Genomic DNA, 14647 nt, shown 5'->3' on the forward strand with positions numbered 1-14647 from the left:
ACCTACAACTTGTATCTTGTATCTTGATTATATGTTCTCCTAAACTTCAAAGAATATAGATCAGATTTATTTCGCTACTTGTAATGGGACATCCCTCCTATCCCAGGAATTAGCCTAGTGATTCACTTTTTTGACTACAGCATAAACCTGCTGGCCTGGAATTTCATCCTTGGTTGATCAGGCTAAACCAACTATATATTCAGGAGGAGGAGGAGCCATCTTGGTGAACGGCTGCTAGCCAGCAGCCGTCCGTCTTAAATTCGTTTTTTTAAATAGTTTTTAGTGAGTCCTGTTTTTTTTGTTTGTAGGGGATATGGTCTCTTAATGTGGGGGGGTAGGTGTTACTTTATTTATAGGTCCCTACCTGGTCGGTGTGGCAGCCTTTTTTCCGGGCTGCCCGTCGACCCGTCCTCGTGGCCTACCAGCGGGCTTGGAGCGCCGTTTCTTGGCGGGAACCACCCAGCACCTCGGCCTGGGTGGCGGCACAGCATTGGAGCGCTGGAGCGGAGCGGAGCGGGCGATGCCTTGCCTGGGTCGCCGCGCTGGAGCTCTGGCGAGCTGGACCGCCGTGAGCAACATCTCCGGGCTGCGGGTTTGCGGAGCGGAGAGGCGGCGTGCGTAGAGGTGGCAAGGCGGCAGTGCGGAGAGCGGGCGCCGACTTTTTCATCTGGAGCCTGGGAGCGCCAAACCGGCGCGGCCTTGTCGGCTTCGGCAGCCGCGGGCTCCAACCAAGAAGCGGCCGTTCCAAGTGGCCCAGCCACCGAAAGGACTCTCCCGACGCCGGGGCAAGACCACCCGGTGAGAACGGCCAGGGACATCGGGCCTCCGTACAGGCAATTGCGGTGGCCTCAATAGGCCTGACTTTAGGGTGAACATGGGGTGGGGACTGGACATTGTGCCTTCCTCCACTGTGGGGGGATGATTTTTTTGTCTAATTGTAGTCCTGTAGGTCTGTGTCCAAGATGGCTGCCGTGAAGAGAGAGTGGACGCTGGCACGCTTTGGCTGCCGCTGCTCTCTTTTCACACTGTGTTTTTGATTTTCTGTTTTTGGATTGAATTCTGTTTTTAATTTGTGTCACTGTGATGTCTTTAATTACTTGTTTTATTCCGATTATATGTTTTTATTCCGATTACTATGTAAGGTGTCCTTGAGATGTATGAAAGGCGCCCATTAAATAAAATTTATTATTATTATTATTATTATATATTAGTGAGTTCAATGTCTCTGAATTTCAAAGACAGAATAAAATATGTTTTAGCCATTAAACAAGATTGCATTTCTGTGCATCAGGAAACTTCTAATGTTGTCAGAATAACCCCTCAGCTCATATTTATGACGTAGGTTTTCCCACAAACAGATGGAAAAGCAGGGGGGTATCGTTCCACATTGTAACATTTCCTCGTGTTACATTTTGTGCCTCCTTTTATTCTTGCATGCACTTTTGAGTCCCATGAAACCTATGGGCATAGTTACATTGGCAAAGACACATTGCACATGTTAATGCAATGGAATGCATACACTGGCTCTAAAACATTGTACTTAACTGCAAAAGATTGGAATTTGGAACATAATTCCAAAGAGGCTGTCAATATTCTTAGTTTTCCATTTCCCTTATCCACCTACATCTAAATTTATTTTCTTCTGCATATTAAAATTCAACTCCATATTTCCACTGTGGAACACTATTTAATGGAATCCCCAAAAGAGATCAGTGAAGCTCATTCAAAAGGCCCGAGGTTTTAAGTGATTATTCAAACGAGTAAAAAGGAAATTCCCACTGTTATTTCAGGGAGTATTATTGAAGGATATGTGGATTAAAACTTCAGAAATTATCCCTTTTGCTAAGTTTTTTTAGGCATTAGCATCAAAATACTGTTACTATTCTATAAATCATGGCTGTTTGTGTTCCTTTTTCTCTTAGCCTCATAATCCTCCATCTTCTTCCAAAGCGGATTGTCAGAGCTTTCTGAGATCAAAAGACGTTTGACATTTATCTGCAGACATGAAGAAATAAAGTTGATAGAGGTCGTGGAGAAAAGAGAGAGCCTTAGTGTGTGAGGATCATTTTCTGACAAGACCTGCTCAGTAGTAGTGATTCGCTTCAAGAAACCTCTTAAATTTTAGTCAGTAAAATATGAATACATTCTCAGATTAAAATAACGTTAATCCCTCAGAGACACAACAGGTAAAACTTCTCTCAGCAAAACACAGTGAAAATATGAAATGTGTTACCACATGGAATAGTTGAGGCAAGATGCATGGATGAACTTAACTGAAATCCAGGTAAGCACACGAGACAAAATGAATAGAAATTATGCTTACAATGAAAAGAGAGGCACGAGGTACTTAAATGTGAGAATAGACTGATTGGACAAATCGTTTAGTTTTGGTTTAGTTTAGTTACAGCGCGGAAACAGGCCCTTTGGCCCACCGAGTGCGTGCCGACCAGCAATCCCTGTACATTAACACTTTCCTACACACAATTTTACAATTATACAAATTAGCATACAAACCTGTATGTCTTTGGAGTGTGGGAGGAAACTGGAGATCCCCCGCAGTTCACGGGGAGAAGGTACAAACTCCGTACAGACAAGCACCTGTACTCAGGATCAAACTCGGGTCACTGGCAGCAACTCTACTGTTGCGCCAATGTGCCAGTTGTCTTCAATGCTAAATATTTTAAGTAATTCTACATTATACATTGCTCAAAAGACCCTTACTGCATAATTATCAAGAGACTAAAAAGAGCTGATGACACCAGGTGTTGCATTATTACACACAATTAACAAAATGCCATTAATAATCATTAACATAAATACTATAATGATATTTTTTAAACCATAGATATTGATTCTTGCTTAATGGAAAAGTTTAATCAATGTGAATCCACCACTGCTTTCACAGTATCCCAATTAATGAACTTCAATCAAGTAACCAAACAAAATAGATCTCCTTTCCTCAAGTAATGAAAGCATGCTGAGGCGATTGCTTTCCCATATGTGTTGCGCTAATTATATATCAGTAATCATGAACTTTAATTACAGAATCCGTAAATCCACTCACTTGTACTGTAAGCCCAACCCATGGTTCTCAGTCAGTGATACAGTGGTTATTTCATAACTCAGCATGATACCACGGCTCAGTTAAATTGAGCAATTTGCCTCCAGCATAGTCGATTCGTTGATGAATCAATTGATTTATTTTAACAAAATCCATGCAAGAAAACCATATAATGAAAATATGACAATAATGCACCGCAGGAGGCTAACAATTTCTCCTAGAATTGATTCATAAAGTCTACTCAGATTGACCGATTGTGTGTTGTTGAAATAATGTTTTTAATATTTTATTCCATCTATCTCATAAAACTTTTGTACATTGCACAAAATTAAACTCCTCAAAAATTACAGATTAAGATCAAGTCAGATGGCACTTTTTATAAGATTTTAATCCTACTGACAGTCAGCCCACAGTAAGGTTTAAGAACCAGAGTCAGGGTTGTGTTAACAATTTACATACTTTTTTGATGTTAGCAGACTTTGATCTAATTTACTTTGCTAGCTTTAATAGTGGTGGTTCCTCAGACATTGCATAACATCATGGCCTATGAGAGATGAGGACAGGTAGCAGAAGGAGTTAAGAGGATATACATGGAATTGAGGATGCTGGAATTTTGTGTAGAACACATCTATTTATCTACTTTTGTCCCCTTTTATTCAAGCTATCTCATAAACAAAATCTTTCCATGGAACACATTGTACGGAAAAATGGCAATTATTGTATTCATCTCTGACCTTTGTCCATCTATTTGCCAATCAAAATCTCCCTTCACCTCTATCTACAGTACATCACTCGCTAGGCTTTGTCCCGCTCCACCTCTTCTCCACCTTTCTCTCCCCTGTTATAATCAGTCTGAAGAAGGTTCCCGACCTGAAATGTTACCTATCTATGCATTTCAGAGATGCTGCCTGACCCACTGTGTTTTACTCCAGCACTTTGTGTTCTACAGAAGAAGCTAAGTGCTTTCTTAGAACCAATTGTAAATAAGAGAAGCATAAATACTTTGTTCCAGTTCTCCATCCCCATCATGGGGTTAGGAGGGAGAGATAGATCAGCCATCATTGAATGGCAGAGTAGATTTGATGGGCCAAATGGTCTAATTCTATTCCTATCACTTATGACCTTATGATCACACCCTATGCTATCTGTTCAAAGTTTCTTAGGATCAATTCCATTGCCACCCACATGCTAATTAGTCCAATGTTGTACTTCCGGTGGCGCTGGCGTCAGCTGCCTCCACCTACAGCCCGGTATCTTTTTGTTTTTTTGTTTATTTAGTTATGTAAAAGTGTGTTTTTTTGTGTTTTTTTTGTGTTTTGATGTGGGGGAAGAGGGCACGGTGCGGGGGATACCGTCCTTCAGCCGCTTCCTGGTGAAGACGCAACTTTTATTCGAGTCGCGTCCTCGCCCCCCCCCCCACCACCAGCGGCCTACCTACTGGATTGGCGTGGACTTTCCTGCGACCAGAGCTCCAGCAGCGGCGGGACAGCGCTGATACATCGCGAGGCTGGCGATGCCTTACTGGGGATCGCCGTCTGGAGCCCGGAGTGCTGGACCTGCTGCACCGACATCATGGAGCTGCGGTTTGCGGAGCTCCCAACGCGGGCGGCGCTGATCAACAACGCGGGGTCCTGCGACTCCGCCCGGCTCGGCCTGCGGACTCGGGAGCTGCGGACTCCGGCTGCGGGAGGCGGCTGATCAGGAGGTCCGGGCCGCTGAGGAGGAGGATGTTCACCGTCGGGGTTCGGCGTCGGCATTCCACCAGCCCGGCGTGAGGGCCTGAACATCGGGCCGCCCGGGGCGGCGACTGCGGGTGCTAGGAAGGCCTCGACCACGAGTGAAAATCTGGGAAGAACGGAGGGGAGGCTGGCTGGACTATGGTGCCTTCCTCACCTTGGTGCCACTGTGTTATGTTGTGTCGTGGACTTTCAGTGTTTGTGCTTTTTTTTAAATTCTATTTTATTTTTAATATGTTTTATTATTTATTATTATTATTTATTTATTTTTATTTTTATGATACTGCCTGTAAGGGAAATTCATTTCGTTGTCTCTAACTGAGACAATGACAATAAATTTGAATACAATACAATACAATACAATACAAAGAGCAGGTATCCATTTCTCCACTGTATCGACAAACCTATCAAAAGGTGACCGTTTTCAAATTTTCCCATGGTATTTCACACCCAAATATTAATTTCTCCTTCTTATCTGAAGTAGCAGCCAAGGCATTGTTCCATTATCTGCACCATATTAATCCTGGATGAGATTTACGTGGATTCATATATATCATAATGAACATAAATCACATTTTCTATGGTGCTGCACATGAATAGGCAAGAAAGACTGTTCTGTGATTCTGAGTAAAGATGCCTTAATTAACTATTTATACCCTTGATGAAATATACCTGGACTATCATGTACAAAGTAGTACCTTTCACTAAAGAAGAACATACTTGGCAAAGGGGATGTGTGGCAAAGAATCATTACCTTAGTTCCTGGTTGATGCAAGGAGAGATTGGGTAGATTGTGTTTGTATTCACTGGAGTCCAATAGCATGAAAGGAGACCTCATTGGGATTGGTATTTGTACTGGGTTTATTATTGTCACATACACCAAGATAAAGTGATAACTGAAGGGGAACTGACATTCTGGCAGGCAGGTTTGCTAGGGCTACATGTGTGGGTTTAAACTAAATAGTGGGGGGGAGGGATTAACAAATTGGGAGTATAAAGATGGAGTTGAAGAGGAAGTGACTACAGGAAAAATTACAAAAGATTCTCGAATTAATGGGAAGGAAAGCTCGAGAAGGGACAACAGAGTAAGGTCAGGACCAATTGCGAGCGGTGCGAGGGGGGAAGTGAATACGGAGGTCAAAGTGCTGTATATGAATGCGCAAAGTATAAGGAATAAAGTGGACGAGCTTGAGGCTCAGTTAGAAACTGGCAAGTAAGAATGTTGTGGGAATTACTGAGACATGGCTGCAAGAGGGCCAGGGCTGGGAACTGAATATTCAAGGATATACCTCCTATCGAAAAGATAGACAGATGAGCTGAGGGGGTGGGGTTGCCCAGTTAGTGAGGAATGAAATTCAGTCCCTTGCAAGGGGTGGCATTGAAACAGGAGATGTGGAGTCAGTGTGGATCGAACTAAGGGATTGTAAGGGTAAAAAGACCCTAATGGGACTAATCTACAGGCCCCCAAACAGTAGCCTGGACATAGGGCGCAAGTTGAATCAGGAGTTAAAATTGGCTAGTAGCAAAAGCAATGCTGTGGTTGTTATGGGAGATTTCAACATGCAGGTAGACTGGGAAAATCAGGTTGGTACTGGACCCCAAGTAAGGGACTTTGTAGAGTGCCTTCATGATGGATTCTTAGAACAGCTTGTATTGGAGCCTACCAGGGAGAAGGCAATTCTGGATTTAGTGTAATGTAATGAACCGGATTTGATAAAGGACCTCAAGGTTAATGAGCCATTAGGAGTCAGCTTTAATCTACAATTGGAGAGGGAGAAGTGTAGATCGGGGGTCTCAATGTTGCAGTTAAATAAAGGGGACTATGGGGCCATGAGGGAGGAGCTGGCCAAAGTTGACTCGAAAGATACAATAGCAGGGATAACAGTGGAACAAAAATGGCAGGTGTTTCTAGGAATAATACAGAAGGTGCGGGATCAGTTCATTCCTAGGAGGAAGAAAGGGGCAACCATGGCTGACAAGGGACATCAGGGACAGTATAAAAATTAAAGCGAAGAAGTACAACGTAGCAAAGATGAGCGGGAAGCAAGAGGATTGGGTAATGTTTAAAGAACAACAGAAGATACCAAAAAGACAATATGGGGAGAAAAGATGAGGTAAGCTAGCCAAGAATATAAAGGAAGATAGTAAAAGCTTCTTTAGGTATGTGAAGAGGAAAAAATAGTTAAGACCAAAGTTGGACCCTTGAAGACCGGAAAAGGTGAATTTATTATGGGGAACAAGGAAATGGCAGATGAGTTGAACAGGTACTTTGGATCTGTCTTCAATAAGGAGGACACAAACAATCTTCCTGATATAGTTGTGGCCAGAGGATCTGGGGTGACGGAGGAACTGAAGGAAATCCACATTAGGCAGGAAATGGTGTTGGATAGACTGATGGGACTGAAGGCTGATCAATCCCCAGGGCCTGATGGCTGCATCCCAGGGTATTTAAGGAAGTGGTTCTGGAATTCGTGGATGCATTGGTGATAATTTTCCAATGTTCTATTAACTCAGGATCAGCTCCTGTTAATTGGAGGGTAGCAAAAGTTATCCCACTTTTTAAGAAAGACGGGAGAGAGAAAACAGGGAATTATAGACCAGTTAGCCTGACATCGGTGGTGGGGAAGATGCTGGAGTCAATTATAAAAGATGAGATAGCCGAACATTTGGATAGCAGTAACAGGATCGGTCCAAGTCAGCATGGATTTACGAAGGGGAAATCATGCTTGACTAATCTTCTGGAATTTTTTGAAGATGTAACTAGGAAAATGGACAAGGGAGAGCCAGTGGATGTAGTGTACCTGGACTTTCAGAAAGCACAAGGTCACACATAGGAGATTAGTGGGCAAAATTAAGGCACATGTTATTGGGGGTAGAGTGCTGACATGGATAGAGAAGTGGTTGGCAGACAGGAAACAAAGAGTAGGGATTAACAGTACAGAATGGCAGGCAGTAACTAGTGGGGTACCGCAAGGCTCGGTGCTGGGACCGCAGCTATTTACAATATACATCAACAATTTGGATGAAGGGATTCAAAGTAACATTAGCAAATTTGCAGATGACACAAAGCTGGGTGGCAGTGTGAATGTTGAGGAGGATGCTATGAGAATGCAGGATGACTTGGACAGGTTGGGGGAGTGGGCAGATGCATGGCAGATGAAGTTTAATGCGAATAAATGTGAGGTTATCCACTTTGGTAGCAAAAACAGGAAGGCAGATTACTATCTAAATGGCGTCAAGTTGGTAAAAGGGGAAGTACAACGGGATCTGGGGGTCCTTGTACATTAGTCTATGAAAGTAAGCATGCAGGTACAGCAGGCAGTGAATAAAGATAATGGCATGTTGGCCTTTATAACAAGATAAATCAAATATAGGAGCAAAGAGGTCCTTCTGCAGTTGTACAGAGCCCTAGGGAGACCACACCTGGAGTATTGTGTTCAGTTTTGGTCCCCTAATTTGAGGAAGGACATTCTTGCTATTGAGGGAGTGCAACGTAGGTTTACAAGGTTAATTCCCGGGATGGCGGGGACTGTCATATGCTGAGAGAATGGAGCAGCTTGACTTGAACACTCTGGAATTTAGAAGGATGAGAGGATATCTCATTGAAACATATAAGATTGTTAACGGTTTGAACATGCTAGAGGCAGGAAACATGTTCCCGATGTTGGGGGAGTCCAGAACCAGGGGCCACAGTTTAAGAATAAGGAGTGAGCCATTTAGAATGGAGACGAGGAAACACTTTTTCTCACAGAGAGTGGTGAGTCTGTGGAATTCTCTGCCTCAGAGGGCGGTGGAGGTGGGTTCTCTTGATGCTTTCAAGAAAGAGTTAGATAGGGCTCTTAAAAATAGCAGTCAGGGGATATGGGGAGAAGGCAGGAATGGGGTACTGATTGTGGATGATCAGCCATGATCACATTGAATGGCGGTGCTGGCTCGAAGGGCCGAATGGCCTACTCCTGCACCTATTATCCATTGTCTATTGTCTGTTGTCTAACACTTTGTTTTGCATGCTATTCAGGAAAAAAATCTATACACAAAAACAATCAAACTGTACGGAATAGAGACTTACAGCTATAGAGAAAGTGCAGATAAAATAAATAATGGAAGGACCCTAACGAGGAAAATTAGGGGATCAGGAATATATTCATAGCTTCCTAATGGTTAGTAACACCGGTGAGGAAGCTGTCCTTGAATCTGGTGGGACTTGCCTTTAAGCATTTGAAATTTTACAAAGTGTTTACAGGAGCTCAAAAGACAAGAATTCAGGAGATGATTTCCCGGGCTGTGATCGCAGCCTCTTCGAACTGAGGCAGAAGACATTTCTTCATGCACAAGGGTAGTGAGTCTTTGGAATGCTCTACCTTGGAGAGGTCATTGATTCATACAGAACAGAGATGGATTGACTTCTACATATCAGGAGAATTAAGAGAAGTTGGTAGCGGTGACGAATGGATTTGAGGTGAAACATCATTCATGATCTCTGTGAACAGAAGAGCAAACTCAAAGACCAGGATAGTTTAACCCACTCTTCTTTCTTATGTTCTGATTTATGTTTATGTCAAGCAATATTGTCCGAGGAGACTTCTTTGCAATTAAGGAAGTGTTTTATTTAAGTAGCTATCTGTCCCTGCATAAATCCTCTGAATTAAAGGAAGAGAAGAACCTGCAGCTTAGACAACAAAAATAAAATAAGAAAATAATATTTTTCATCCTCTCAGTCACGTTATTTTTTTTTTTGTTTAATTTGATTTCCCTAACGCACCTTGCAGCCAACATACTGTAAGAATATAAGGAAAAGAAGCAGTAGTATGCTACTTGATAATTGATACATACTACAACATTTAATAAGACCATGGCTTATTTTGTACCTTTGTAAATGTAGTAACTGTTGTAATCTGGAAAATGGTAGTCAGTTAGTCCACAGCAACTCTCATCGACAAGCAAACAATTAAAAAAACAGGATATAAGCATTTTTAGAGATGTTAGTTTAGGGGAAACTATTGACAAATGTTTGATTAGTAGTGGCGTTAGGGGTTATGGAGAGAAGGAAAGCCATGATTGGATGGTGGAGTAAACTTGATGGGGGCAAATGGATTAATTCTGCTCCTATAACTTTTGAACTTATTAATCAGGATTGTGTATCAAGGACAATTTATTTGGTCTTCTCCCACATACTGCTGAGATCATCCATTTTAAGGTGGGAGTACAGTTCGAATTTTAGATTAACACAGTATGCAAATGATAGCGTCTCCAACAATACCATATGAACTGAGTATTACAAAGTTAAAACAAATATATTCAGATCAAGTCATAAGACTTTATCAACATACTAAACAATTACATTTTGAATTCGGTGACAAACCACAAAAACTATTGGCTCGTCAACTCCGAAAACTGGATGGGGAAAAAACAATTTATAAAATTAGATCAGATATGGGAGAAATACTAACATTGCCAAGGATATCAATGACAGATTTCTACAATACTATCAAACACTTTACTCGACCAAAATTATAGAACGTTCTGCGAGTATGGAATCATTTTTACAGAAATGTAATTTTACAGGTTTAGATCTGAAAGAGAGGGTATTACTAGGTGCTGAAATAACAGTAAAAGACATCGAAGCGTCTATTAGATCTTTAAAAAATGGAAAGGCCACAGGCCCTGACGGCCTAAGCTCCGAATTTTATTAAAAAATTTATGATCTGATTTCTCCACGTCTACAGACATTGTATAATTACGCTTTTCCTCAACAGAAACTGCCAGAAACTTTAAACGAATCAATAATAACACATACCAAAAATAGATAAGGACCTTGAAGACCCAGGTTCATATTGAGCAATTGCTCTCTTAAACACTGATCAGAAAATATTAATCAAAATTCCAGCCCATTGATTAAGTTATAGTGATTCATAAATTAATACACCCTGATCAAACAGGTTTTATTCCAAAACGTTATTCATCTTATAATCTGAGATGATTATTTAATATTATATATTCAAATGGAATAGCTAATGTAGATCTAGCAGTCATTTTGCTAGACGCTGAAAATGCATTTGATCCGTTGGAATGGCCCTATTTATTTTCGGTGATGGAAAATTTTCAACTGGGTGAGAAGTACTGCACATGGGTTAAGCTTTTATATACTAACCAACAGCTAGAATATTGACAAACCAAATGTTATCACCTAAATTTAATTTATCCAGAGGTTGTAGACAAGGATACCCGCTATCCCCGTTATTATTCGCCCTTGCTATTGAACCATTGGCAGAAAATGTTAGAGCCCATCCAGAAATATATAGGTATAATACTAAAGATACAGTTAATAAAGTTTATTTATATGCAGATGATGTATTAATATACATCACAAACCCAGAAACTAGCATCCCAAACCTGTTAAATCTAATCTCAATTTGGCTCATTTTCCGGACATAGAATTAATTGGAACAAAAGTGTGGCTTTGCTCGTTCCGAGGCCTGCCCTCATGAGTCCAAGCCCTTTCATCTCCTCATCCAGATCTTTTACCTGCTTTGACAGGTCCTTTCCAAATAGCAGGATTTGAGGTTGTGAGGTCGCAGATTTGCACAACCCTGCAAATTTGGGATTGAGGGCAGGTCTGATGGTATCTTTCCGCAGGCTGTTAATCTCGTACTGTGTGTTGCACAGTAGAGCCAGGGTGTCCTGCTGGTTGTTGGTCATTTTGACCCCATCCACGGAACGAGCATATGATGTAATGGCTGACGTCAGGAGCTTCAGAATTTTTTGGAGTTTTACCTCTTGTGTTCGTATGCCCAACCCAATGTACCCCCAGATTTGGCTGTTGACGGCCGGTACATTGAGTGAGATGCAATTCTCTGGGGGCGTGTATCTGTCCAACGCCTCATTTACTACCTGTTCTTGTAGTGGGTTGAAGGACAGGTAGTCAATACTGGCCGCCAGTTTAGACTGCAACGGCTGTCCCGCTCGCGGTGTTACCGCGTAGCGGTTGACCACTCCCAGCAGCTCTTACTGTTCCTGCACCCCCAGCATACTGCTGTTGTCTTCAGCCATGGACCCCTCTTCTTGACCAGCCCAGCCCTGGTCGCCAACGCTCCCCTCTCCTGAGGGACATGCGATGGACAGTGCTGGATATTGCACTGTTGTGGGTGTGCATGCACTCCCATGGCGGGCTTGCCCCATCTCCAGAGCAAGTCCCGCTGGAGCATTTGCTCCATCAACTGCTCCATGCGGGACAAACGGTCACCTTTGCCGCTCTCGGGCGGCGTGTCTTCCGGACCAGACTCATCGGAGTCTACCGGCCGGACCGACTTCTGCTTTGCCTTGCGTCCAACCTGCTGCGGTGGTTCGAGCTGAGCAGCTTGGGGCGTTGGGCTCGGCTCTGCAGAAATTGCGTCGGTGACTGTGGACCGCAGTGAGTGCGGTCCATGTGCCGCCGGTCGCCCCCCACTGCTGGAACCCTCCTGGGCCACCACAGTCGGACGGGGTGCGACCTTCTTTGTTGTTTTGCCCTTGTCCATCTTGTCTATAAAACAGAGCACAGCAAGGGTTTCACAAAATACGACCTCAGAATAAGTTTTACTTACCTGGAGGTCCGTTTTAAACTCTATTGCGGGAGAGCTCATTCCCCCGCCCGTCGCTGTTGCACTGCGTGTGATGCTATGTCGCGCATGAGTGCTGGCAGGGTCTTCACGTAGTCACTCACGTGACTCCGAAGTAAAATATATAGTGGCATACAAATTTGGAAACAATTAAAAAATACTTTTAAATGGATAATTTATCACTCTCTCTCTCCATTGTAAATAAACCTTCATTTAAACCCTTTGTGTTGGATAACGGTTTCATACAATGGAAAAATTATGGAATTAAAAAGGTGGGACATCTTTAAAGGAAAGGTATTTTTCTTTCATTTCAGGAGTTACAACAGCATTATGGACTGCACTCAAATAACTTTTTTAGATATCTACAACTTAGAGATTATGTTAAATCACATACACAAGAATACAGAATTAGAGAGCCAGAGACTCTTGATGAATGTTTGAATAAACATCCTAATACAGATAAATTATTATCTCACATTTATAATACTCATTTAGATAGTGAGGTCCCATCGACGAAATTATATAGACAAGCATAAAAAAATGAATTAGACCAACCTATAATGAAAGATATTTGGGATGAAAGTCTACAACATATACATCAATGCTCGTTAAATGCCAGGCATTCTTTAATACAATTTAAAGTATTACATAGGCAGCACTACTCTAAAACAAAATTAAATCAAATTTTCCCACATATCTTCCCTATCTGTGATAAATGTCAATACTCAGAGGCTAATTTAACTCATATGTTTGTAAATTGTATAAAAATCAAAAATTTCTGGATGGATATTTTTTGAATAATTTCTGAAGTTGTTAATACCCGACTCAAAACTAATAATATTAGGAATATCAGAACAAAGCCTAAAACTTACAACAAGCCAAAGAACATCCTTGATTATTGTATAATAACTGGAAAAAAATTAATATTAAAATTTTGGAAAAATCCAACAACCCCCACAATTAAAATGTGGATTATGGAGATGTCGGAGACCTTACATTTGGAAAGAACTAGACTTGTCTTAATTGACAAACAAGAATTAATTGGTAGAATATGGTCACCATTCATTGATTTTTTGAAAGGGTAAATTGGTCCGGCACGGAAGTCTGACTGAAGCTTGAACCCAGGATTAGATGAATAGTTATGTTTTATAATCTACGGACCTATCTCCAAAGTTGTATTATTGATAATGTATTCTATTCTTTTTTATCGTTTTTTTTCTCCTTTCTTCCTATCTATAGAAAAAAAATAAACAAATAGAAGCAGTGTTAATATGCAATTGATAAATGAGGACCCCTACTACTTTGATAGCTGGAATCCCATCTATTAACATATGTAATTGATAAACAAAATGTGTTTTGATTATGATATATTTATGCTTCTAATAAAAATATTATTTAAAAAAAAAGTAATGTCAGTCTAGACATCAGCGCTCCAGCCTTCATGGTGGGACTGATCTCATGACCTTCTGATTTAGAAACAAGCTACTAACTGAGCCAGAGCTGACAGACCAGATGGCAAGCTGCATTACTAAGTGAAATTGTTCCTGTTTTTGCTGTATCTCACTCTGTTTGTAACATTTCCAACTCAATTCATTCCCCTGCTGCTGATAAAATATTTCAGCAACCCAGAATGAGAAACTGCTGGTACTGTTGATGAAGGCAATTTTAATGGTATTTAGGGGCGAACGCTGTGTTAGAATGGCTGAGGAGTCGACAAGGCAGGTCAGTAATCCCAGCTGCTAGGCAACGACAAATTGCACTGTTCATGGCTGAGTCCCTCCAGATGACAGTTGCATCAGAAAGCAGCACCGGACTGACATTTCCTTGGTAGGAAACAATGCCATTGTAAAGGCAGTAAACAGAGATAACTTACCGAATGCTCTTTGACTCAACATGGAGCCACTGTGCCTGGAATGACACAGGAAAAAATCTTATAAAAATACACTGCTGTAGGTCCTCACCATTGCATAAAGGACTAAGCCAAATAAGAGAAGGGGGAACTTGATCATTGGAAGATTATGTTGGGCCAAAAGCAGTCCTCATTCCATGTTATATGTTTATGCATGTGTGATGTGATAACTAAGAATTATTAGCTAACAAGTGGTTGATAATGTTTTGCAGAAAAAAAGCAAAGGAATCGTATTCAGCAATAGGTGTAAATATCAGTGTGTGCCCAGTTGAAGTTAACTTTGTAATTTAAACAAGCCATTTATTTTTTTCATTCAGATCTGATGCTTGTCATCCATTATGTA

The 14647-nt window shown here is 41.5% G+C and overlaps 1 long non-coding RNA gene across 1 annotated transcript; it reads right to left on the bottom strand.

Moving 5' to 3' along the window:
- Positions 1–9286: 9286 nt before the first annotated feature.
- Positions 9287–12903, bottom strand: LOC116984482. The gene is made up of 3 exons (XR_004415042.1): positions 12790–12903; positions 10269–10274; positions 9287–9296 (listed from the first exon to the last, which is right to left on the bottom strand). It is a non-coding gene; the product is annotated as an uncharacterized LOC116984482 (long non-coding RNA).
- Positions 12904–14647: the final 1744 nt, after the last annotated feature.

Source organism: Amblyraja radiata, chromosome 2, assembly GCF_010909765.2.
Source record: "Amblyraja radiata isolate CabotCenter1 chromosome 2, sAmbRad1.1.pri, whole genome shotgun sequence".
In the NCBI taxonomy this organism is placed as follows: domain Eukaryota; kingdom Metazoa; phylum Chordata; class Chondrichthyes; order Rajiformes; family Rajidae; genus Amblyraja; species Amblyraja radiata.